Here is a 27,028-nt window from a genome sequence, read left to right on the forward strand (position 1 = left end):
CATGACAAGCAAAGTCTATTAAATTGAATTTCAAAAATTTTGAACTATTGTCATACATTTGACCTTTGGCTATTTCTGACAATTCGCGAACAAGTGTTATAAATGAATATATATAAATATAAATTATATAATAATTAAATACGAATTTAATCATCAGAATTAATTATGTAACAACATATAGTCAAGATAAAAGGTTGTTATTAAAAAGAACCTATATATAAATATATAAGTATATGTATACGATTTCTATACATGAATATTATTATAGGTATAATGTTGTATATATATTAAAATGTATGAAAATTTAATACTCAAAATAAGTTATTATATGTAATCAATTAATATTATAAAATATTAATATATTAAATTTAATTACAAATTAAAAACATAGTTGTCATACTAAGGATATTATTATTACTTTCATAAGTATTATTAACACTAATACTAATATTAAAATCAGTAATATTAATAGTATATTTTTCAATACATAACATTTAGATATGAAAATTTTTATATAACTTATTACAGTATTATTATTTCTAATATTAATATTATCATTAATAATATTAGTATTATTATTATAAATAATATTATTGTTATAAATTCTATAGTTATGGTTATCATTATTATTAATAATAATATTATTATTATTATTACCATTATATTACCATAAATTTTATTATTAATAGTTATGATATTAAGAATATTATTATTATTGTTATGTGTATTAATTAATAAGTTTAGTTATTATAGATAAATACATATAATTTCTAAATACAGATAAATACAGCTAAATAAAGAGATATACAAATATTAGGACTAATAATAAAAATACAGATATATAAATGCTGGAATATATCAAATACAGTTATATATTTGTACAATTATATATATATATATATATATATATATATATATATATATATATATATATATATATATATATATATATATATATATATATATATATATATATATATATTATATATGGTTAAATATATGCAAACAAATAACAGTTTCTGAATCAGTTCTATTACCTTTTCTACTGTGTTTAATTGATCCTTTAAATCATATCTAGTACCAATCACGTTCCAAAATAGAAGGATAATCCAAAATCGGTTTAGAGTCAATTTCACCTTTATTAAACTTGTCTGCTCGAATAATCCTATGTAAATTCATAAAATGCTATAAGTCAAGATTACTCACAGATTATTAACAGGTCCAGTCTACCTCTCATCCTTAATATCAATTTACAACCACCTGTGATTTATTATATCTGTTAAGGTAATTTTTTTTTTAAAACAACTCGACATCTCTGTTTGGTCATGTTCAAATCAAAAAAATAGAAATCGAATCTAATTTTAAAATCCATTAATACAGAGTTATTTGAAATCTTCTACTCCAGCAATCTGGAAAGTTTCAAACTTCAATTCATCGAATTGAATTTTAATTTTTGAGGTCAAATCTAATTTTCAAAAGTCAAACGACTTTGTTCACGTAGAAATTCATGATCGTTTTTACGTTTTATGTGGAATTAATGATGCAGATAGTTTCCAATGATGATTTGCAACCTTTTTCAAGAAGTAAGTTTTAATTAAAACGGCCTAGAAAGTTGAATTTGATTTTGTGTTCATCACGACAACTAAACAACTGTTACTGCTTCGTTTTCCTTAAAAAATTTTCTGTTTTAATTAAAGATATTAATCACTTATCGATTCTGTTTACTTTATGAACCCTAAAACAAATTTAATTGTGTAATGCTATGGTTGATCTGGCCACTGGTCGTTTGGGTCTGATGATGGAGATGATGATAAACAGAAACAGAAATATTGGATAAATGAATTTATAAACGAATAAAAAAAAACAGAAAGACAATAATGGAGCATCGATTAAGGGGTGTGTTGAGTTTACGAGAGGTCACAGGTTCGATACTAGGCTGGGGCATTCTTTTTATGGCATTTTTGAAGGTAGTCAATTACTATTATTATTATTATTATTATTATTATTATTATTATTATTATTATTATTATTATTATTATTATTATTATTATTATTATTATTATTATTATTATTATTAGTTATTGTTATTATTACCATGATAATTGTTATTACCCTTAAGATTTAAAAGTATCATTATCATTAATCAAATTAAGAATATTATCATTATCATTATTATTAGTATGATTATTACTACTAAATATTATTATTGTTACTAGTATTATTATTATTAGATGCTATTATTGTTACTACTAATATTATCATAAGTGTTATTACTAGCATTATTATTTAAGTTATTATTATTAAGATTAATATTAGTATTAGTATCATTGTAAATTTATTATTATTATTATTATTATTATTATTATTAACAAAATTATTATTATTAAGATTACCATTAATAATATGATCGCTATAATCATTATTATTAAGTATTATGTACTAATGTCAAAAATTATTATTTTCACTATCATTATTACTAAATTATTCATTTTACCAAAAACTACTAATATTACCATTATATGATTTACAATCAAAAACTATCATCAATATTATTATTAACAAAAATTATTAACTTTAATATTTTTATTAGTAACATTAGGTATTATCATTATTATCATTTTTACCATTACAAATAATATCTTGATATTATTATAATCACTATATTTAACAAACAAATGATATATATATATATATATATATATATATATATATATATATATATATATATATATATATATATATATATATTTAATAAATATAACATAATAAAATTTATATTTTCATATACAAAATGAATATATGAAACCTACACATATTATTAATATAAAAAATATATAACTAATAGATTATATATATTGTTCGATTACAACTATGTATATTAATAAATATACAAATGATATAGGTTCGTGAATCCGAGGTCAACCTTGCATTGTTCAGCTTCGTCGTATGAATATTTTTACTATAAAATATTAGATTGTGAGTTCATTTGATTCCCTTTTACTCTTTACATTTTTGGAACTGAGAATACATGCGCTACTTTTACAACTGCTTTATTAAATGCTTTTGAAATACATTTTGAACTGCGAATACATGAAATGATTTTATAAATGTTTGACGAGATAGACACAAGCAAAACATTCCTCGAATGAATTATGTGGACGTGATAATTGCCACCATTGAATTATGTGGACGTGATAATTGCCACAATTGATATGAATATTTTTTCCCTAATTATTATTGCTTGGTAACCTAAGAATTAGGGAACATCATTAATTTTGAGAATTAGTGCATGCCTAATTGACGCGAATCCTAAAGGTAGCTACCGGGTTTAACACCCCCACCCAGAATGTTCACTAGACGGAAGAGCTAGTGGGCGTGGTGTTTAGTACTTCGAAGTTTATTATTTTTATACAGACGAGATGTTCTGTTTTGGGGATATTATTATGCGCATTATATGTTAAGGTCGGTTACCAAGCCAAGCTATGAAAGCAATGAAAAGTGAATGTTATATATCGAGAGAATGATTTTTATACACAGGTTATGTGTATGTTATTTTTGTGCACGAGATATGTGTACGGTTACTAAGATTTATGAAAGATGATTTCGTTCACGAGAAAGGTGTACTGTATTTAAAAGATATCGCATGTACATTACAGGTGGGTATAGTGTGACGACCCGAAAATTTCCGATCAAATTTAAACTTAATCTTTATATAATTCCAACACGATAAGCAAAGTCTATAATGTTGAGTCTCGAAAATTTTGGAAACTATGTTCATATATTCAAATTACCCTTTGACTATTTCCGACGATTCACGAATAACTATTTATAAATAGATATGTATATATTTAAATAAATAAATAAATATATATATATATATATATATATATATATATATTTATATATATATATGATTTGAAATATAATTTATGATGTAATTGTTAGAAATTAATTATGTAAAAATAATAATTATTATTTAAAATATACCTATATACAAGTTAGGTATATTAAAAATAAATATTAAATAATTGTAATACTCCTTAACATTCCGATTGATATTAAACAAGTTTAATTCGAACTTATATGATTTTAAAATAAACTGTGATCCGAAAATGAGTTCTATAAATTTTAGGCTTATTAAAAATGTATTTAGGAGCTATTTATTAAGTTTTAACACTTTTTATATTTCACCCATAAATGAGAGGGACAGTTGATGTAATTTTTAATTAATTAATGATCGAATTTTATACCATTATGACCAAAATAAATAAATATAGTTAATCTAAAAATTTGAGATTTTTCCGAGACTTTTATCCGCCCCTGATTATCAACGGAGTACGAAACCCAGTCTATGTAAAATCGTCGGTAGAAAGAGTTAAATTTAAAGGCTGCATTACTGTGTATGATTCTTTCCACTTGCACTATGTTTACTAATTATTATTATATTATTCTCATTATTATTGTTATGAACTGTAACTAAGTTTGTATATATATACATATGTAATATGCATATATATTACACTCATGAACGAACCGAGAACCACACACGATAAACCATCGACTATCACCAAGATCGCTAACCACAACCACCGGAGCACACTCATGATCACCATAAACCGCCACCCTCTCCATCGAGCTTCACGTACGCCCACTTCTTTATTTCTTTTCTATTACCTATCTAATCTCTCTCTCTCTCTCTCTATATATATATATATATATATATATATATATATATATATATATATATATATATATATATATATATATATATATATATATATATATATATATATAGCATATGAATATAGATAGACACCCATGACCACCTTTGTCACCATGAAACCACCTTCTTTACCGGTTCAACACCATCAACGAGACCTTCATCACCATTCTCATCAACCATCATAACTATTACCCAACACCTTCATCAGGTTCGATCACCTCTATCCACCATTCAGCAGGATCACCTGTCACCACCATAAACCATCTCAAGACCCTCACCATCTCTATACCTTGATCATCATTAAAAACACACAAACCCACTTGTGTTTTGCTGCAACTCCGACAAACCGTCACCACTTACAATTTTCATCACCTTCATGAACTACCACAACTCAACCACCATCACTCTCTCTCCTACCGTAAACCACCTTATAATCACACCAATCACCACCGTTACTGTTATTGTTGTTTGCTACTGCTACTGTTATCACTTTGAAACCACCACCTTAACTGTCACCCTTGAACCACCACCATAATCGAACCACCACCGGTCACCTTGCAACCCCTGATCACCAACGAATCACCATCACTCTTTAATCACCATCATCATGAACCGCCAATTCCATCAATCACCACTAAATTTTGGTTCTATGTTTCTATTAGAAAATCTCACAACTCACCATTTCAAAACCCATTTCAACTGTCTTGTTGCCTGCTAGTCGAACAACAATCACCATGATTGTTTCCTTGTTTCAATTGCCATACCACCATTCATTTAAACTGATGCCTGTTAATTAATATTTCTGTTTACTCGAACCCATCACCATTAAATACCATGGAAAAATGTTGCTACAATGTTCTCTATTTCCTGACCAAGCCAAACCCACTTCAAACCACCACAAGACCGTCATTTATATTTTTATTCCTCATCGCTGTTGAACTTCAACTGCTATCTCGCTGTTGATATTTTTTCCTATTATTACAAGCTTTAAGGTGGGCATTTAACAACTAAAGTTGATGTAGACAAAGATATTAAATTAAATTATAGGTAGTGGGATGTTAGGTGATTGTGGGACAAGAAATAGAAACGAGATTTTGGGAGTTAGTTTAATAATCTGGACTTTTACCATGACATAGCCGTATTCCTTTTACTTTATGGATTGGGCCAAACGATGATGATAGAACACGATGAAGGGTTTATATGAGCTGTAAAGTGAAAGATGGAGTATAAATAAATATTAAACGTATGATAATGAACCATTTTGTTTGACTGTTTTGTGATCATCTTGGGCCGGGCAACGTATTCACTCACCCATCGAGTAGGTGATACAACTTGGGCCAAAATCCTTTATTTACTCAGGTGGGCCGCTAGTTTTATGTTGTTGGGCTTCGGTTTTCATTTTTGGGCCGTGTACTTGGCTATATAGTTGGGCCATGATTTAGTTCCTATTGAGCCAGGAAGTTAGATGATGATGATGATCAAAAGTATAATCGTATGATGATAATTATATAGATGAGGTAAGATGATGGTGGAAATGGAACTTTGATGATGAATATGATAACAAAACGTGTATATGAAGATATGATACCGTGATCTTGATAATGATACATAAAATGATAAAGAAGGTGATGATGAAATGAATATGTGATGATATAATAGTGTAGATGATGAGGGCATGTCGATGATGTTATGATGATAATGTTTATGATCATAAAGTTGTTATGGTGATCGTATAACATATATAATGATAAGGGTTAAGGAAGTTATTAGATTAGCGGGAGGTCGCGGGTTCGATCCCTGACAGTGGCAGTTTTTATATTTTTGAAGCCTGTCTCCTTTTTAAAGGTAGTATTATTATTTTTATTATTAGTATTATCATTATTATTATTATTATTACTATTATTATTATTATTATTATCAAAAATGATTATTTTTATTATCATTATTAAACCTAATCCTTATCATTATTAAAGGTTATCATTATAAATATAACTATTATTATTATTATTATTATTATTATTATTATTATTATTATTATTATTATTATTATTATTATTATTATTATTATTCTTATTATTATTATTATTATTAGAATTACTAACATTTTTTTGTAGTATTATAAATATTATTTTAACAAAAGATAGTTATATAAAAAATATAATTATTACATATATCATAAGTACATCTAAATTGCTATTTTCATATAACATATATATAGATATACATAACATGGGAAATAATAAATACATTTCTACTTTAACAAGTAACATTTTATATAATTAATATACTGGTTTGATTACTATGTGTTAATATATACATAAATGATATAGGTTCGTGAATCCGAGGTCAACTCTACACTTGTTAAATGACGTCATATGTATTTTTACTACAAAATACATTATGGTGAGTTTTCATTTGCTCCCTTTTTAAATGCTTTTGCAATATATTTTTGGGACTGAGAATACATGCGCTGCTTTTATAACTGCTTTACGAAATAGACACAAGTAATCGAAACTACATTCTATGGTTGGATTATCTAATCGAATATGCCCTTTTTATTAAGTCTGGTAATCTAAGAATTAGGGAACAGACACCCTAATTGACGCGAACTCTAAAGATAGATCTATCGGGCCCAACAAGCCCCATCCAAAGTACCGGATGCTTTAGTACTTCGAAATTTATATCATGTCCAAAGGAGGATCCCGGAATGATGGGGATATTCTTATATGCATATTGTTAATGTCGGTTACCAGGTGTTCAATCCATATGAATGATATTTTTGTCTCTATGCATGGGATGTATTTATGAGAAATGGAAATATGAAATCTTGTGGTGTATTAAAATTATGAAATGATTATTTATGTTAAACTAATGAACTCACCAACCTTTTGGTTGACACTTTAAAGCATGTTTATTCTCAGGTACGAAAGAAATCTTCCGCTGTGTATTTGCTCATCTTAGAGATATTAATTGGAGTCATTCATGACATATTTCAAAAGACGTTGCATTCGAGTCGTTGAGTTCATCAAGATTATTATTAAGTCAATTATAGTAAGATCTATTATGAAATTGTATGCATGTCGTTAACTTTCGATGTAATGAAAGATTGTCTTTTCAAAAACGAATGCAATGTGTGTAAAATGTATCATATAGAGGTCAAATACCTCGCGATGTAATCAACTGTTGTGAATCGTTTATAATCGATATGGACTTCATCCAGAGGGATTATGACGGGTCCTTTCAGTTGGTATCAGAGCGGTGGTCTTAGCGAACCAGGTCATGCATTAGTGTGTCTAACTGATAGTTGTGTAGATACATTAGTAAGTCTGGACTTCGACCGTGTCTGCATGTCAAAATTTTGCTTATCATTTCTAGTCGAAAATCATCTGCTTATCATCTTTAGGAAATTACCTGCTCATCATTCTTAGTCTAGACACAACTTACTGCAATGACTGCATGAATAGTGTATAGACAAAATTCATATCTTAGCGTATCTTATAATTCATATCTTAGCGTATCTGACAATTCATATCTTAGCGTATCTGTTACTGTAGACTTTGCCTGACAACCTCCGTAGATTCCTCCGTAACTTATGGGATTTTGGTATTAAATATACATATGTAAATTATGTATTGCAGGGTACTAATCTACATCCTATAGTCTATTTCTTATCGAAAATCCTTCATTCTGAGCATACGAGATGAATCCCTCAACCAGTTCGAATTCCTCGGATTCCGACAGCTATTCCGACATCGAGTTTCACCTAAACTCCGAAAGCTGTGTCACTAGAATGAAAATAACCAATCAGCCATCCCCAATTCATCTGATGGGTTCGTAGTCTATTAAATCAATGGAGACACGAAGAAGGCGATCCTTTCCATCAACCAAATTCACCTCTTGGCGAAGAACCTGAAACAATTATCGGCGAACCTATTCGAGACACCATTTTCTCTCTCATTTCCAGAGTAGCTTGACACGATTATATTCTATCCACAATTCTAAACCTTATTCATCCACTCATTCCGACCGACAATTATCCCGGAATAATAGAAGAAGTCAACAAACTTCGCGCTCGAATAATCAATTCGGAGAATATGGTGCAAAATGTACCCGCTTCAGCAACATCACCGGCACCAACAGTACAATCAATAACAGCACCAGTACCATCAACAATCCATGTTTCAATATCATCATCTGTACTTTGAGTATAATCATCGTTCTACGTATCGTTCTACATCGATTATCTTCGTCCTTCATGGCGATTATATATAATCTCTAATGTTTTAGAGGTTATGTACTCTAATTCTAACCGTAGATCTAATGAGTTTAATATCATGTTAATTCATTAAATTCATGATTACATCTGAAGAAAATATATATGTATATATATTTTTTCATAACGATTGTAATTAAAAATTCTCTTGTACAAACTATTAATGATGAAAATACTTTAACGGGTAGGTAATACCCGAGGAATATTTAGATTTCACATTAATAAGTTACAATGTACATTCTTCGAATCTGATTCAACAGTCATTTACTATCCTACTTACTCCACAGGTATACGTATCTGTTCACCAAAGAATAACCATTTTCATTCCAATTAAATTTCACATACGAGTTTCTGCCGATCAAACCCAAGTCAAGATTTGACAAGTGGCATAATGAAGAAAATAATGAACAAAATAAAAGTTATTAGTAACCAATTAATTAACTACGTAAAACCTTAAAACTATGTTAACCGTTCCTAGCTAACTGTTACTATATGACTATTTCCTTAAAATATACTAGTTTTGGTGGAGCTATTGAACTATTGGAATATTGAACTACTATTATGGACAATTAAAAATTATTAAAAGAGTAGGAAATATTAAATACAACACTTTTCGACTTAAAAGATTGTAAATAAATTTCATCTTCTACAGTTAAATATTTCCTCAAGTTGCCACTTGATTTCATCTTAAACCTCATTTGTATCTTGACGATTTCAATCTGCGTTCAAACCTTTCATGATTCTTGAAAACGCCCCAATCGATAGGATGAACCAACCGCACTTCATTCACGGGAGAAAAGATTGATGCCTATAGTTATGCACCTGAAAACTCTCGGAAACTGAGTAAACATTTAACGCGTAGCTGTGCTAATTCCTTTAGCATTATTATTACCGAAAATAACTTTGCAATCTCTTTCCAAATTAGTCAATTTTGTCACAGCTCCAGCAAGTCAACTTCGACTTTTCATTCGAAATAACCTTATTATAACCTTGATATATATGCGTGCTCTTTTATTGTTATCGGGGAACCTTTTATATTCCACCATATTACCATCAGCGTTTAATCATCTAAAAACACAATTCTCCTGAAACCACCTCGAATTAATAACCGATGATTCAGATATCGTAGCATTAAATGCAGAGGAAACAGAAAAATTGTAGATGGTCTAAACGGCCAAAAGTTTGATGATAAAGAAGAGAGTGTTAGGAACGCTCGATAGAAAATTTGGTACTGAAAAACAGATTGAGCAAACCATGAAGGAGACCAAGGCCAAATACAAGTAACATACCATATGTTCAAAGAATCAAAGTAATTCTGGATCCGATGAAACCTTCAACGAATATCTTACTCCGTACTCATGTTAAAATCTTGCGGAAAATCTTTCTCCATCAACCATCGAACTTAGAAATTCCAAGATATCATCGTATCTTTCATTATAAATATCCTCCATATTTCTGAAGATATTTTTATATCTAATCTTATCTGAAATCATTAATCTCTTCGTGCTATCAGTGTTACATCATATAGAAACTGTTAGTTTCTATATTTTGTAAAATTTCGAGCTTAAAATATGAATGTAATTGAAGTAATGTTGAGAATTGATGCATGAGTTAGTATAATATAATGACACTTGATCAACGTGATTATATTACAGTAAGTCATGCTGAGTTTCTAATGGGACGTGATGATTCATAGATCATAACGTCATCATGCACCATGTTACATGACTCTGTCATTCTGCTTAACTTCTGAACATATCAAGAAAGTATATTCTTGATAGTTCTATTCTCAGTGAATCTGGTAATTTGACAAATCAAATCGTGCTATTACGTTCCTTCTTATTTAGAACATTAATAATGTTCATTCTGAAACTTATATCAAAATTCTGGACCATTACAAGAGATGCCAAATCGCCAGAAGAAGAAACGAAGGGACAAAGCTCTGAAATAGAAATTAAAGTATAAATCGCAGCAAATAGGAGGGAGTATTAACTGGGGATGACAATGATTATAGGAAACAGAAAGGGGGACATTGAAATATAAGGAGAGATATAAAGCCCGATAACAACGCATAAATTACAAACCGTGTATGTCAATGTTTATCGCAACATAAAGACACGGGAGGATTATAAATACAATAATCCCTAGAGCATAATAGAAATAAACAGATTCTTCAGGTGGGAGTTGGAAAAGAAGAACGATCATTACGATAGTTAGAATAAGAACAAGGATCAGAACAGGGTTAAGCATTTTCATAAATCCTTTGAACTTGGGAATTGAGTATAGAAGTGGTGAAAATAAATGGAACGGAAAAGGTAAATTTATAAAGGAAATATCAGACGTAGTAATCGGGGCAGATCACCGCATTAATTATAGAGATCTTAATTTCCTTACCCGCCGAAGAATCAAATCTTTTAGATTTCGAAGATTTTCTTTAAATCCCTTGAATTTCGGAATTCAACCAAAACAACGACAAAAGTTAAGACGCATCCTGTTTTCTAAATTCAATCGTGACTACGTCAAAAGATAAGATGCATCTTACTTTCAAAATTCAACCCTGACTCTGTCAAAAGTTAAGAAGAATCTTTACTGTTCCTATTTCAATCTTTTGTGATAGCTTCCCTCGTACGCTTCACATAATCAAATCGTTTTATCTATATTAGTCAATAATGATAAAATTATATTTATCAATTCATATTCATCATGAAAACATTTTTATTGTTAGTCATGACCACCTCACTCAAATTTCGGGACGAAATTTCTTTAACGGGTAGGTACTGTGACGACCCGAAAATTTCCGATCAAATTTAAACTTAATCTTTATATAATTCCAACACGATAAGCAAAGTCTATAATGTTGAGTCTCGAAAATTTTGGAAAGTATGTTCATATATTCAAATTACCCTTTGACTATTTCCGACGATTCAAGAACAACTATTTATAAATAGATATGTATATATTTAAATAAATAAATAAATAAATATATATATATATATATATATATATATATATATATATATATATATATATATATATATATATATATATATATATATATATATATATATATATATATATATATATATATATATATATATATATATATATGATTTGAAATATAATTTATGATGTAACTGTTAGAAATTAATTATGTAAAAATAATAATTATTATTTAAAACATACCTATATACAAGTTAGGTATATTAAAAATAAATATTAAATAATTGTAATACTCCTTAACGTTCCGATTGATATTAAACAAGTTTAATTCGAACTTATATGATTTTAAAATAAACTGTGATCCGAAAATGAGTTCTATAAATTTTAGGCTTATTAAAAATGTATTTAGGAGCTATTTATTAAGTTTTAACACTTTTTATATTTCACCCATAAATGAGAGGGACAGTTGATGTAATTTTTATTTAATTAATGATCGAATTTTTTACCATTATGACCAAAATAAATAAATATAGTTAATCTAAAAATTTGAGATTTTTCCGAGACTTTTATCCGCCCCTGATTATCAACGGAGTACGAAACCCAGTCTATGTAAAATCGTCGGTAGAAAGAGTTAAATTTAAAGGCTGCATTACTGTGTATGATTCTTTCCACTTGCACTATGTTTACTAATTATTATTATATTATTCTAATTATTATTGTTATGAACTGTAACTAAGTTTGTATATATATACATATGTAATATGCATATATATTACACTCATGAACGAACCGAGAACCACACACGATAAACCATCGACTATCACCAAGATCGCTAACCAAAACCACCGGAGCACACTCATGATCACCATAAACTGCCACCCTCTCCATCGAGCTTCATGTACGCCCACTTCTTTATTTCTTTTCTATTACCTATCTAATCTCTCTCTCTCTATATATATATATATATATATATATATATATATATATATATATATATATATATATATATAGCATATGAATATAGATAGACACCCATGACCACCTTTGTCACCATGAAACCACCTTCTTTACCGGTTCAACACCATCAACGAGACCTTCATCACCATTCTCATCAACCATCATAACTATTACCCAACACCTTCATCAGGTTCGATCACCTCTATCCACCATTCAGCAGGATCACCTGTCACCACCATAAATCATCTCAAGACCCTCACCATCTCCATACCTTGATCATCATTAAAAACACACAAACCCACTTGTGGTTTGCTGCAACTCCGACAAACCGACACCACTTACAATTTTCATCACCTTCGTGAACTACCACAACTCAACCACCATCACTCTCTCTCCTACCGTAAACCACCTTATAATCACACCAATCACCACCGTCACTGTTATTGTTGTTTGCTACTGCTACTGTTATCACTTTGAAACCACCACCTTAACTGTCACCCTTGAACCACCACCATAATCGAACCACCACCGGTCACCTTGCAACCCCTGATCACCAACGAATCACCATCACTCTTTAATCACCATCATCATGAACCGCCAATTCCATCAATCACCACTAAATTTTGGTTCTATGTTTCTATTAGAAAATCTCACAACTCACCATTTCAAAACCCATTTCAACTGTCTTGTTGCCTGCTAGTTGAACAACAATCACCATGATTGTTTCCTTGTTTCAATTGCCATACCACCATTCATTTAAACTGATGCCTGTTAATTAATATTTCTGTTTACTCGAACCCATCACCATTAAATACCATGGAAAAATTTTGCTACAATGTTCTCTATTTCCTGACCAAGCCAAAACCACTTCAAACCACCACAAGACCGTCATTTATATTTTTATTCCTCATCGCTGTTGAACTTCAACTGCTATCTCGCTGTTGATATTTTTTCCTATTATTACAAGCTTTAAGGTGGGCATTTAACAACTAAAGTTGATGTAGACAAAGATATTAAATTAAATTATAGGTAGTGGGATGTTAGGTGATTGTTGGACAAGAAATAGAAACGAGATTTTGGGAGTTAGTTTAATAATCTGGACTTTTACCATGACATAGCCGTATTCCTTTTACTTTATGGATTGGGCCAAACGATGATGATAGAACATGATGAAGGGTTTATATGAGCTGTAAAGTGAAAGATGGAGTATAAATAAATATTAAACGTATGATAATGAACCGTTTTGTTTGACTGTTTTGTGATCATCTTGGGCCGGGCAACGTATTCACTCACCCATCGAGTAGGTGATACAACTTGGGCCAAAATCCTTTATTTACTCAGGTGGGCCGCTAGTTTTATGTTGTTGGGCTTCGGTTTTCATTTTTGGGTCGTGTACTTGGCTATATAGTTGGGCCATGATTTAGTTCCTATTGAGCCAGGAAGTTAGATGATGATGATAATCAAAAGTATAATAGTATGATGATAATTATATAGATGAGGTAAGATGATGGTGGAAATGGAACTTTGATGATGAATATGATAACAAAACGTGTATATGAAGATATGATACCGTGATCTTGATAATGATACATAAAATGATAAAGAAGGTGATGATGAAATGAATATGTGATGATATAATAGTGTAGATGATGAGGGCATGTCGATGATGTTATGATGATGATGTTTATGATCATAAAGTTGTTATGGTGATCGTATAACATATATAATGATAAGGGTTAAGGAAGTTATTAGATTAGCGGGAGGTCGCGGGTTCGATCCCTGACAGTGGCAGTTTTTATATTTTTGAAGCCTGTCTCCTTTTTAAAGGTATTATTATTATTTTTATTATTAGTATTATCATTATTATTATTATTATTATTACTATTATTATTATTATTATCAAAAATGATTATTTTTATTATCATTATTAAACCTAATCCTTATCATTATTAAAGGTTATCATTATAAATATAACTATTATTATTATTATTATTATTATTATTATTATTATTATTATTATTATTATTATTATTATTATTATTATTATTATTATTATTATTATTATTATTATTATTATTATTCTTATTATTATTATTATTAGAATTACTAACATTTTTTTGTAGTATTATAAATATTATTTTAACAAAAGATAGTTATATAAAAAATATAATTATTACATATATCATAAGTACATCTAAATTGCTATTTTCATATAACATATATATAGATATACATAACATGGGAAATAATAAATACATTTCTACTTTAACAAGTAACATTTTATATAATTAATATACTGGTTTGATTACTATGTGTTAATATATACATAAATGATATAGGTTCGTGAATCCGAGGTCAACTCTACACTTGTTAAATGACGTCATATGTATTTTTACTACAAAATACATTATGGTGAGTTTTCATTTGCTCCCTTTTTAAATGCTTTTGCAATATATTTTTGGGACTGAGAATACATGCGCTGCTTTTATAACTGCTTTACGAAATAGACACAAGTAATCGAAACTACATTCTATGGTTGGATTATCTAATCGAATATGCCCTTTTTATTAAGTCTGGTAATCTAAGAATTAGGGAACAGACACCCTAATTGACGCGAACTCTAAAGATAGATCTATCGGGCCCAACAAGCCCCATCCAAAGTACCGGATGCTTTAGTACTTCGAAATTTATATCATGTCCGAAGGAGGATCCCGGAATGATGGGGATATTCTTATATGCATATTGTGAATGTCGATTACCAGGTGTTCAATCCATATGAATGATATTTTTGTCTCTATGCATGGGACGTATTTATGAGAAATGGAAATATGAAATCTTGTGGTCTATTAAAATTATGAAATGATTATTTATGTTAAACTAATGAACTCACCAACCTTTTGGTTGACACTTTAAAGCATGTTTATTTTCAGATACGAAAGAAATCTTCCGCTGTGTATTTGCTCATCTTAGAGATATTAATTGGAGTCATTCATGACATATTTCAAAAGACGTTGCATTCGAGTCGTTGAGTTCATCAAGATTATTATTAAGTCAATTATAGTAAGATCTATTATGAAATTGTATGCATGTCGTTAACTTTCGATGTAATGAAAGATTGTCTTTTCAAAAACGAATGCAATGTTTGTAAAATGTATCATATAGAGGTCAAATACCTCGCGATGTAATCAACTGTTGTGAATCGTTTATAATCGATATGGACTTCGTCCAGAGGGATTAGGACGGGTCCTTTCATATAGGATTCGGGCCCATTTGTACCATGCAGGATTTAAATCTTGTGGTCTATCAAAATGATGAATTTTATTGTTTTATGATAAACCTATGAACTCACCAACCTTTTGGTTAACACTTGAAAGCATGTTTATTCTCAGGTATGAAAGAAATCTTCTGCTGTGCATTTGCTCATATTAGAGATATTACTTGGAGTCATTCATGACATATTTCAAAAGAAGTTGCATTCGAGTCGTCGAGTTCATCAAGATTATTACTAAGTCAATTATAGTTGAATATATTATGAAATTGTTTGCATGCCGTCAACTGTCTATGTAATGAAAGTTTGTCTTTTAAAAACGAATGCAATGTTTATAAAATGTATCATTTAGAGGTCAAGTACCTCGTGATGTAACCAAATGTAATGTATTCGTCCAAATGGATTAGGACGGGTCATTAGACGTAAACAGTCAACACAAAGGTTGGTGAGATATATAGGTTTATCATCGATATAAATATAGACCACAAGATTTCATAGTTATAAATATATGTACACTCGCAAGTGTATAAAAGTATTCTATAAGTTGTTGAGCGCTTCAGTAACCATACCTAACAATTAAAGTGGCATATTCCCTTTATTATGAAATCTCCCCACACTGTACCAAGTGTAGTAAAACGAAGTACTATGCAACCATTTACGATACTAGAGCGACTAGCCCAGTTGAGGTTGTCAAACCCGATAGATCTATCAATAGGATTCGCGTATACATGTTCTTACAACATGTAAATATTAGGTACCAACCTATAGGGAAGATATGCAAAGTGGTACAACTCAATGTAGAATATATTTTAAGTACTTGTGTCTATGGCGTAAAACATAAAATGCATGTATTCTCATCCCAAAATATTTGTAGAGTTTAAAAATGGGACTATATACTCACAGTAGTAAAAGTATATTAATAATAAGTTTTCAACTTATTAAAAATATGACCGTCGTCCTTGAATTCACGAACCTATAATAATAATAACGATTCAGATAATAATACGACATATGAATAAAATAAAGCAAGTTCATAGAATACTTATATAATAATTTTTAACATTTTATGTTAGTAGTCCATTGTTAGTAGTCCTTTGTTAGTAGTCCAAAATAGTCCGAAAAGTCCAATAATCGGTATATATATATATATATATATATATATATATATATATATATATATAATCTTAGAATTACCCCACGACGTATTGTATACGTATTGTCTTTGCATCAACCTAGAGACGTATTGTATACGTATTGTCTTAGAATTAACTAAGACGTATTGTGTATGTATTGTCTTAGGATTTATCAAAACGTATTGTATACTTATTGTGTTAGGACGTACCAAGAATATTATTATACGTATATACAATCACAGAATTAACTAAGATTATAATATTTTGTTATACTACTGATAATATATCCAAATACATATAGGATATAGGAAAAGTTAACAAGGATATGGTTAATATAGTTTTTATAATATAAAATTCGTCCATACAACGTTAATTTTAGCAGATTTTGTTTTGCTCGCCAAATATTCATTACAACTCCGTTTAAAGTGAATCAAATTGCTGTGGATTTATGAAGAAGTAAATTTTACAAAACCAATTTGAAAAATTCATCCCAAGTAGTAATTTTTAGAGCTTTACCCTCTTTTTGTGTCGGTGGACAGATTTGGAAAAATCTCGGCATCTACCCAATATATGATTTTTGATAAAATACTTTCACTTTGTCTAAAATCATGAAAAAAATACTGGAAGTCTTATTTACATATATTAACATATTTTCAAAGTCTTAGCCTCGAACTCAAAGTCTAAGATATGTTTTTAATTCCCAACCCAAAACAGCCCGCTTTTTACCGAATGGAGATTAAAGGATATATGTTAAGTTTCAAGGTGTTCTTCATATGTACAAGTTATAAGTTCTTATATTAACTTAATATAACATCATAATACATATAAATAAGTGTTATTAGAGTTAATTTAAAAAGATTAGATTAGTTTTTCAAACAAGCTTGGTGTTCACCAAAACACGTTCTAGTTTTTACAATTTTTATAAGTATAATAAGATAGCAACTATACAAAGAATTGAACAAGGGTTTTGAGAAGTATTTTACCTTGATTATGAAGAGGAAATTTGCTGAGATTAAAGTATGATATGAGAGCATTCAAGTGTGTGTTTTTAGTTTAAGAAAATGTGGAGTAAAAATGAGTTAAAATGGTCCTTATTTATAAGCTTATAATTTTGGCTTTTAGTGAAAATATCTAAGATAAGTTAAATCGTATTAAGTCATGCATGACATATTAAATTGATTAGGTCATGGATGACATATTACACAAATAATTGCAGATTTTTATTGGTATATACCAATAGTAAATACTTCTAGAAGCTGTGTATAATACGGGTAAAAACCGTATGAATGCGAGTAGAATTCTTTGAGGAAATTGAACGGAAATACGAGTATAGCTATCCTTTAGATGTATTAGTATATTATAAAGTGTATTCAATACTTGTAAGGATGTATTTACACTCTTAATATATTATATGTAAATACATTTTAACATAAGTTAATTACGTCGTTTAAATAGTAATATATATATTGTTTGAAAACTCTTTTAATTAGTAGTATGAAAATATATATATATAATACTTTGTTAATATACTTAATGAGATATTTAATTATCATATTTTTAAGTTAAATATATATAAATCCATATATATACATAATAATTAAACAATTAAACAATTAAATCAAGTTATGGCGTTCGTGAATCATCGGAATAAAAGGGTGAAAAAAACTTGTGTAAAAATCTTTTTGGAGGTTCAAGATTTATTAAAATTCATTGCTTATCAAGTTGAAATTATATAAAGATTAAGTTTAAATTTGGTGAGAAATTTCCGGGTCGTCACACCAATTCACACCAAATAGTATAAAGAATGACACAATATAATGTAATTTATTTATAGGATGGTCTTTTTTTGGTAAAACACAAATGTAGGAAACGTAACATTCTCGGTTGGAAATGTTAATTAAGACAAAAATTAACTTAGGTAACTACCCTTATTTTTTCCACTAAAGATCTTTACACCCTTTTTATTATTGTGTTAAATTGATTTATTAATCTAACACATCTTGGATTAAATGTATGGCTGTAATTTATTCTTACCTATTTTGGCGGGAAAACGTTCGAAGAAAAAAATGATAACATGCATCATGTGTAATGTTTTTTACTGAGTTTTCTCAGGGTTTAAAAATAAGGGTTTAGTAATTAGGGTTTAGAAATTAGGATTCAAAAATTAGGGTTTAGCTACTAGAGTTTAGAAGTTAGGGTTTATGGTTTAGAAATTAGCGTTTACAGTTTAGAAATTAGGATTTAGATTGAACTTTTAACACGAACGGTTTAGAGTTTAGGGTTTATGGTTTCTAGTTTAGGATTTTGGGTTTAGGGACTAAACCCAAAATACTAAACCCTAAACTCTACATCGGGCTAAATTTTGAAAAAAAAAACTTCATATATGATGAAAGAAAACAACGTTCCAAAAATATTATTAGGAATAACATTACTCATGATTAATGTTATCAATTATTTCTTCGATCGTTTTTCAGCCTAAATAATAACATTCATCACAAACTGTCTTTTTTAAATCTTCATATTTTCACCTAAACTTGATGTCTGAGAAAAAAAATTAAAAAAAAAACGAAAAAAAATTACTTCCCCCCAAAAACGTGATTCCCTCTTGATTATGACTATTTGTAGTGGTAGTGGCGTGAGTTAGTGGTGTGTATTGCTTTTTATACTTTTTTGATAATTAGGATGTGTGAGTTTTTATGTTGAGTACTGGTGGTGTTGGTTAAGAGTATTGTGATGATGTGTTAAAATATAATTGGGTTAAGTATTAAAAACGAATAAAATTAATATCTTTAAAATACTAAAAAATTAAAAGAAACGAAAAATTAAAAAAAACCGAGTGTTTCTTCTTTTGTTGCATAGCAACGCACACCTCCAATTGTTGCCAACCAATGCCTCAATACTTTGGTGAGTAGGCATTGCTTTTTTGTCATGTAGGATCTCACTGTGTGGGTTGACACCATTACATACTGTCTAAGCGTTTAGCCTATTTTTGAAAACTATTTCATCTCATTAGCTACTTAAAAACTTTATCTAAAAATATTTAAAGTTGTAACTAATAGAAAAATAAGTTCAATTACAGCTTTAAAACTTGGTATTACAATTAACCACAGCCATAGTAACATTTTTTTTTAAGAGCCAAACTATCATGAATAGCGATGGCAAAAAAAAAAAAAAAAAAAAAACCTTTTGACCGGCGAGTAAAATCATAAAATCTTAATTCACAACACTCAGCAAAATGTCGGTCTCTAGATAACACTCATTTAGGCCACACACAATCATCTGCCACCCGAACTCACCACCAATCGCCACCGGGTAACGGCCAAAATCAGCAAACCGTGAACCGGTCCACCAGTGGGTCCTGCAACATGAGTAACGGGTTGAAAGTAGGGCCCGCTGAATTTCTTTTTTCTTTTTTTTCTCCAACGGCTATTTTGTTTTTTTTTTCTTTTAAACCACTAAACTATAACAACCCTCACTTTTCCCTTCTGAGTTTACCAAATTGCCCTTAGGGTTTCATTGTCTTATTCTGTGTATTCGATTTAGGGTTGTTATCCGTTTACGATGAATGAACCATAATTAATGCTTGTATTAAATGACCATATTCATTACTTAAACCCTAACCCTAATGTAATTATTTAATATGACAATATATAAAAATTAGGAACTAATTTGAACTAAGACATGGACTTATAAGTAAATTAATAAATCAAAATGTAACTAAAAAAATATATATATTAAATACGTATAAATAAATAAAGGCCGAATAAAAAACAAAACAATGTAACACATGTACATAATTAATTAACTCGGCTGGTAAAAAAAAAATTATAAAAGCCTTCATCCCTAAGCTAACTACAAACCTACTTTAACTCTAATACTTCTACTTGATGACCAAGTTTTCCTAAAGTCCAAGCTTGATCACAACTCTTGAAAATCATCTATAAAAGTTTTATGCTTTCCCAAGCTTAGCATCACAATTAAAACTCCCTCCCTTTTGTGTTTTGGTCGACAAAATCCCAGCAGCCCAAACATCTTTTTGTCGACTCATAAACCCTCCAAAGACAGCCCTTGCATCGACACAATAACCCATCACACAAGCCTGCAATCGCCACTTTTTACAGCTTCTTTGCTGCTCCTAATCGCCTTCAAAACAGCCCCTTAATCGATCATTGTTGCTGCATTTTTTTTCTGCTTTTCTTGCAGTTCCTGTCGAGTAAAAACAGACCCAAAAACCATCTGTTTTGGGTCGTAAATTGTGCTACTGGTTTCTGCTTTTCTGTGCAGTCCATTCATCATCATCATTCTTGTTCTTAACCCCTAAGGTATCCGTAAAACCCTAGTTCAATCTTGCATTTAAATCTATTACTTTTAAGTTTATTGTTATAAGAATTAATGTTATAAGTATTAAAATTAAGTATTGAATTAAGTATGATCAGGTATAAATAAAGATTATGGTTATTGAATAATAAACTAGTTAATATGATTAAGGTTAAAAAGATTGATAAAAGGTGGTTAATGAGATTATGTTTATGATTAATAGGGATAGGTATTATGAATATGAATTGATTAAGATAAATGTTATGAGGTATAAATGTTGGAAAAAGTATTATGTAATGGTAGAAGTTAGGATTAATAAGAGTAAGAATTATGATGAAACCAGTTCATGATTAGGATTAGTTGTTTAATAAAAGGTTATGATTTTATGTTAATGATTAATAAGTTATTAGGTTATGATTGATAAAAAGTTATGGGTTAAACAAGTAAGTAGTTAGTAAATAAAAGTTATGATTTTATGTGCATAAGTCTTGATTAGGAAGTAATAGTGATAACTATATACATGCATGCATGCATGCATGTATGTATGTACATGTGTACATTGTAGATGTATGTGTATACATGTATGTATATGTACGTGTGTATTGTGTATGAGTGTGTATTGTGTAAGTATGTAGGGTTAGTAAGTGTAAAAAGAAAAGTAATAAGTATATTTATCTACCACCTCTACACTAATGTATATATATAACACTTACATATAGCTATAAACATATACATGTATAATAATAATAAAGAATGTATATATATGTATGTATCACATAGGTATAATTATATATGTAGCATATAATGATAAGTTACATAATAGTTGAATAATTAAAGACTAATAATACTATTATTAGTATAACCTATACACTTATCTATATAGTAACACTCAAGTATACTAAGTATATTATATTATCACTTATATAAATATAACTTCTCTCGAGAAAATGGTCACTGTTAATATAGTTTACTATATTAATAAACAAATTTTATGTCTATTAGACATTAACTAATCGAACATAATATCTCTAGGTTGAGATCTCCGTGTTCAACACTCCGATCATATAACTTGTGTGGAATATCTATCTGCTATTAAGGTGAACTTCATAGCCCCACTTTTTAACTTTCTTTATATACTTATTTTAAACTTTTGGGGTGAGACACATGCTTGCTTTCAAACTGTTTTACGCTTAGACACAAGTACTCGAAAACTGTTTAACTGTGCTGACATGCTTTGTTTCATGCTAAATTCCTACCATGATATCGTTAATTGCTACGTATAAAGGCAAGTTTAGCTATTGTGAATGGCGCTATTGAGAGCGACGTCTCTAACCATTTGACCATTGGTCTTTGGTTACATAATAATGATTAAACGACACTGACAGTTCAAGGTGTCCTGGGGTAACTTTGTTTACATCTCGATATCATAACTTCAGCATTTACTTTTGATAACTAAATCTTGTGGTCTAAAAATATATTATAATTGTTAAACCTATGTTGTTCACTCAACCTTTGTGTTGACATTTTAAGCATGTTTTGTCTCAGGTACTTAGATATATTGCTTCTGCTGTAGAACCCTACTGTTACTTAGAAGTCAAGCCGAGCACTGGGACTAGAGTTAACATTCGCGTCAATAGCGATTTTGACGGGGTATTATAGTTGGTATCAGAGCTCTGGTTATAGGGAACTAGGTTACATTAGTGTGACTAAGATGAATAGTTTGGATGCATTAGTGAGTCTAGTCTATAACCGAGTTGTTCATTTGTATTGATTATTTGCATTACATTCTAGATTATGTGCATTAAGTTCACTTATATTTGTTATACCTAGAACTCCTATATCATTCAAATCTTTAGAAACACTTTGCTATAGGAACTATACTTACACGTCTGACTCTTAGAATAAGAGCCATGACTTACTTGTATTCCAACAATAGAATGCCACCATACCTATCTCATTATGTAATTTAGGAGAGCCAAGGCTTGTTATAGAGAACTAGGATTGCATTCTATGTGTGCCTTATGTGGGTGCCTTAGCAATCTTTAGGTCTATAACCTTTTCTGCCTTAGTTTTAAGTGCTTTCCCTTAATCTTTATATTGCCAATGCATCTTACTACATGTTTTTACCTTTTCTAACATTATGTATCCTTTCCTAAGGATGTCAAGCCAAAACCCTATCATCTTGCATGATCCCGAATCTAAAGGATCAGGTAATATGTGATTGTTATCATATCCAAACATACCCTATGACCTGACTTCGCCATTGTGATTCAAAGTATTCTTTGACTCAACGAAGGGATGTCACTCATGACTCAACATTCCCACGTCAACTATCTAAGTTTGATCACGTGTCCTGACCTTATGGAGTGACCTTGGAATGGAAGTATGAATTAGTGAAATATAATGACGCTTGGCCGACGTGATTATATTATGGTAATTCATATAGAAATTCCAATAGCATGACATATGGAATAGAAAGTGAATCAAAGAGAAATTTCCAAGCCATTCATGTTACTACATGAAGGTTAATCAACATCTGATTTGTAGATATACGAGTAGCTCGTTTCAACCAAACTATCTATCTCATACCCATGAGTAGATTAACAAATTCTTATATTCCATAAAAGTTGTAAAGCTTAGCATTCTTTCTTTCTTAAACAACTTATCTCTTTGACGCTTAATTATCACATCCCCGTTGGAGGGAAGATGCATGTTCTTAAGTGACTTGAAGTGACACCCCCGAAACTTCTTCGAAGCATGCCTCCTGTTATCTACAACTACACTCCTATTGTAGATTTTCATAAACCCATTAGAAAACCCGTTTAAGTTAAGTGACAACCACTCGCAAGATTTTCATTTGAATATTCAAAAGAAGATATTATAAACACCACATTCACTATCAAGTTCTCATACTCTACCATTCATATCTCACTTGTCAGCAACAGCTTCACACATGAATGTTTTGAATTCCAAGAACTTGAACAACATTTAAATTCAATGGTTTTCATTAACTCGTAATATTTTTGCTTAAATATCCCCAAAATTTTCAAAAATCATTCACTTGATCTTCATCGATCTTTTTCCAACTCGTAACCTCCGAAATATGAAAATTCTGTTACCAAGATTTTACACACACTATTTTACTGTGCGATCCTCTCGAAATTTTATAAATTTCTTTACTACCATTCGTGAAAATATTATAAATCGCATAAGTTTATATAATAAATAAAATTTACCTTTACAAATCAATTATTTTATTCAAAAAGATACTTTACGTAAAATAGTACATGTTGTACCTAACTCTAGTTTTACTAAGAACTTCGTTTCCTTTTTAAATTATCACCCTAAATGACTCGAACTTCTATAAAATTTTCATTGCATGTTTATATAAAAATTTTCGTATTATTCTACACCACGTAGTAATCACAATTCCTCTTGCCCTTCGAAACTTAGCATTGAGTTCATCATTCAAAAGTCTATGATCTCAGTAACTTTTCCTTTGTAAGGTTGACCGTTGAGAGGATTTCACTTCTGATATCTCACGGCTAAACCACAGCAACCTCGTAAGACGTCAATTCTATGATTTAATATCTTTTTGGCACAAGAAAGTATTTCTCAGGTATTTCCTCACCCGGTGTAAACTATTCTTTGTAGCCAATGATCCATATTTCTTTTCATCCGCACATAAACTCATAAGTGAATGATAGATCGACTCGCCATAGGTGCAAGAACGTCTTTCTCATCAAGAGATCACACCTTTCATGCGGTTTCCTATCAGGAATATAATTTATGATCCTCGCTATCCTCTCTAAAGAGGTTACCTTAAACGATTATGGTATTTATGTGTTTACACTAAACATTTCTTCCTCACTAGTTACAATTAAATGTAATCCTAGTCAAGTTTCGACCTCTGTTCCAACATATAGCTATAAATACATTCTGCATATGTGCTTTCAAAAACTCTTTCCAAGAATAAGTTCGCATGTGTTATAATCTTTCGTTAATCTTTCATACCATTCTAAGGGCATCTTAATAATTATGGCTTGCTTTGCATATAAGCTTGGTTAGTGACTGCTCAAATGACATCTCTTTTCGTCGATTCACATTAGGAATTTCTTGAAAACCAAAAGTATAATATCTATGGTTACCTTCCAAAATTTGAAGACGGTACCATCTTTAACAAACACAAGTCATGCATCAAACTACATGGCTGTGATCTCCAAGTACTTCTCTCTGATTGTCTGCTCTAGTATGGCAACATAAGTGCTCAATGGTTTTAAATAAGCTTAGTAATATTCATGGTGCATTTCAGGTATCTGATTTACTGAAATGCTTGTAACATCACTATCCCTTTTGAGAAAACCTAGTCAGGTGACACTCATATTATTCCTTTGAACGACCTCTGCATTGATAATAAAATGCACTACATAGGAGAACCTGTATAAACCATGGGTCATAGGATTCAAACGCTTAGCACAGGGCAATATTCCTATTGTTAAAGTCCGTTGGAATTCGCGTAGAGGCCCCGAGTATACCTGGGAATGTGAAGACCAAATGAAGCGAAAACATCCCCATCTTTTCTCAACTGAAACTTCGGGACGAAGTTTAAATTAACGGGGAGGTACTATAACAACCCTCACTTTTCCCTTCTAAGTTTACCAAATTGCCCTTAGGGTTTCATTGTCTTATTCTGTGTATTCGATTTAGGGTTGTTATCCGTTTACGATGAATGAACCATAATTAACGCTTGTATTAAATGACCGTATTCATTACTTAAACCCTAACCCTAATGTAATTATTTAATCTGACAATATATAAAAATTAGGAACTAATTTGAACTAAGACATGGACTTATAAGTAAATTAATAAATCAAAATGTAACTAAAAAAATATATTAAATACGTATAAATAAATAAAGGCCGAATAAAAAAAAACAATGTAACACATGTACATAATTAATTACCTCGGCTGGTAAAAACAAATTATAAAAGCCTTCATCCCTAAGCTAACTACAAACCTACTTTAACTCTAATACTTCTACTTGATGACCAAGTTTTCCTAAAGTCCAAGCTTGATCACAACTCTTGAAAATCATCTATAAAAGTTTCATGCTTTCCCAAGCTTAGCATCACAATTAAAACTCCCTCCCTTTTGTGTTTTGGTCGACAAAATCCCAGCAGCCCAAACATCTTTTTGTCGACTCATAAACCCTCCAAAGACAGCCCTTGCATTGACACAATAACCCATCACACAAGCCTGCAATCGCCACTTTTTACAGCTTCTTTCCTGCTCCTAATCGCCTTCAAAACAGCCCTGTAATGGATCATTGTTGCTGCATTTTTTCCCCCCTGATTTTCTTGCAGTTCCTATCGAGTAAAAACAGACCCAAAAACCATCTGTTTTGGGTCATAAATTGT

This window comes from Rutidosis leptorrhynchoides, chromosome 10 (assembly GCF_046630445.1).
Source record: "Rutidosis leptorrhynchoides isolate AG116_Rl617_1_P2 chromosome 10, CSIRO_AGI_Rlap_v1, whole genome shotgun sequence".
In the NCBI taxonomy this organism is placed as follows: Eukaryota; Viridiplantae; Streptophyta; class Magnoliopsida; order Asterales; family Asteraceae; genus Rutidosis; species Rutidosis leptorrhynchoides.